This window comes from Polypterus senegalus, chromosome 2 (genome assembly GCF_016835505.1).
Source record: "Polypterus senegalus isolate Bchr_013 chromosome 2, ASM1683550v1, whole genome shotgun sequence".
In the NCBI taxonomy this organism is placed as follows: domain Eukaryota; kingdom Metazoa; phylum Chordata; class Cladistia; order Polypteriformes; family Polypteridae; genus Polypterus; species Polypterus senegalus.
The window spans coordinates 243777468-243780157 of NC_053155.1; the positions used below are offsets into that span (position 1 = coordinate 243777468).

Here is a 2690-nt window from a genome sequence, read left to right on the forward strand (position 1 = left end):
AAAAGCCGTGAGATCAAGCTTCTTCTCCTTGGCACTAGCAATTCAGGAAAAAACACCATAGTGAAGCAGATGAAGATAATCCACAATGGTGGCTTTAACTTGGAGGCCTGCAAGGAGTACAAGCCCTTGATCATCTACAATGCCATTGACCCCCTGACAAGAATCATAAGAGCCCTGGAAACATTCAAAATTGAGTTTCACAACCCTGACAGAGCCTATGATGCTGTCCAGCTATTTGCACTGACTGGTTCTGCTGAGAGCAAAGGGGAGATCACACCAGAGCTGCAGGGGTTCATGAAGATGCTCTGGGTTGACCCAGGTTTATCGCTCCAATGGATATCACTTGGAGAATAATGCTGCTTACTATCTTAATGACCTTGATTGCATCGCTGCAGTTGACTATATCCCCAGACATTTTCCAGTCCCGAGACATGACAACTGGGATCGTAGAAAATAAGCTTACCTTTAAAGAGCTGACATTGAAATTGGTAGATGTTGGTGGACAGCACACCGAACGAAAAAATAGATTCACTGTTTTGAAGGGGTCACCGCAATAATATTCTGTGTGGAGCTCAGTGGCTATGACCTTAAGCTGTATGCAGATAATCAAACGGTAAGTACAATGGCTTTCATTTGCTTTTCCTGGGTGTCTCACCAACTTCCTCCTGACAAAAATCAGACTGCTTGAAGAGCAAAATTTCCAGTAAATGCAGATAGTTTAGTGGAGGCCCACAGTGACAAAGCTTTGGGGCAGGACTTTCTATATTTTTCCCTGACTTTACATGATACACTAGAACTTCTAATTCCCCAGGTACTTTTGGCATGCTACATAATGCACAAGGCAAAAGCTTCTGATTAGCATCAAATTTTCTTTACAGCAAGGTTGTACGCATTTAGCTCAGATTGATTAATCCAGGAAAGGAAATTTCAGGCTTGCTCAGGCTGAATCTGGGTGTAATATGAAAACAGTATTAATAAACAGTGGCTTGGATTTTCTTTATCAGGATCATTTGAATAAGCCACAACAATCCATACATTTTCAGGATGTGGTATCAGAACCTGATCCTGCAGTTTTAGGGAAAACTATTCTAAATCAGACTTTCATTGTATAAACATAACCAACATGTGGAGGACCCAGCCTTTTCAGTACATCCGTTCATTTGTGAAAATGATTAATCCAAGGCCAGCATCAGGCACAAGGTCTGGCACGCCACCTACTATATTTATAGCTCCTGTCATTGCAGGAAATAGGGCCAATTTAGAGTTAGTAATTAACCAGATATACATGTTTTTGTGAAATACCAGGAGAAAGTCCATGTAGATAGAGAGAGAGAACATGTAAACATTATACAGATAGGGTCAGGATTTCAACTCAGCATTGAGGGGCTGTGAGGCAGTGCTGCTACCTTCTGTTCCCCATGGTTAGACTTCAACAAATTCACTTTCCTCAACATGATAAAAGTGCACAAACTACCATATTTACAATCAACAAGATTTAAGAGAGACTCTGATGCATTTTATAAATCCAGTATTTGTTTTTTGGCTAAATGTTATCGATGCAGAATGTCCACTGTATTGTTAAATGGCTATTTTGTGCATATTTTTGTATTTTGCATATTTTAATCTGGGACATTTTGCAAAGCCAATATGATAATCATGTGTTCCAATTTTCATAATCTAGGATCCTAATGATTTGGATTTTTTTTTTTTTCATTTAATTCCACACTTTGTTAATGTGGGTTTCCCTTAATCCATGGCAAAAATTACAACCAGGATCCTCAAGCATTTGAAAGTGTTACTACATCTGTAGTGGCCATATTTTGTAATGCTTTGTAATACCTTGTTGACCTGAATATGGCATTCTCTCAGATCTATTCTGTGGTTTGCCAGAATTGTGCTATTTAGGCATATTATCCAGGATAATATAGGAAAAGTTAAGATGACAATTGCCACCAAAATTATAGTGTACTTGAAAACATAACATTTAAGACATAGCTTCTTAGAGACAGAAAATGCAACCACCATAATGCCGTGTTAAAGAAAGGTGATAAGTAAATACAGTGTTGAAGCTTAGGCACCAAAATGTGGCCATAACGTACAATCCAGCAAAAAGGATGGAGTGACAATATGATAATAGCATGAATCTAATGTTATTTATAATTTATATTATAGCATTATAGGGTCAAATTGGATAAGAATGATATCAATTGGAAAGGGCTTAAATCATGTAAATGTTATGTTTTACCGAGAGATCGTTTCTTAGATCGCCACATGAATTTTAAAGTTGATATAAATGGGGGTACATGCAAACCATATTAAAGCGGCTAAAATACAGTATCAGAAACAGCTGTGTTTGTACTCTGCATATAAATAACTTTTTATCAAGTACCACTGACAGTGAGAAACCGCTGTGCTCAATGTGGAGGTTTTTAATAACTTTTCTCGCGAGCTTTTAAAGTTCATTGTGAATTTTGGTATATAAGAGAGAGTCGTTAGTAAGAAGTAGTTCATCTAATAATATTGTTCTTAGACCATAGGTATGTAAAAAGGCTTTGACATTTCACCGATTAATGAGTTAACAAAGAGCAGGGTCTTATGAGTTTTAAAGGCTCCTTATATTCTTTATTTTCAAATCCCGTTGAATGGTGTGGGGCTGGTTTAATAATCGTATGATTTTCCGATTTCATTAA

General features: G+C 37.5%; 1 pseudogene; it reads left to right on the forward strand.

Moving 5' to 3' along the window:
- Positions 1-688, forward strand: LOC120524474 (annotated as a pseudogene).
- The last annotated feature ends 2002 nt before the right edge of the window (positions 689-2690 follow it).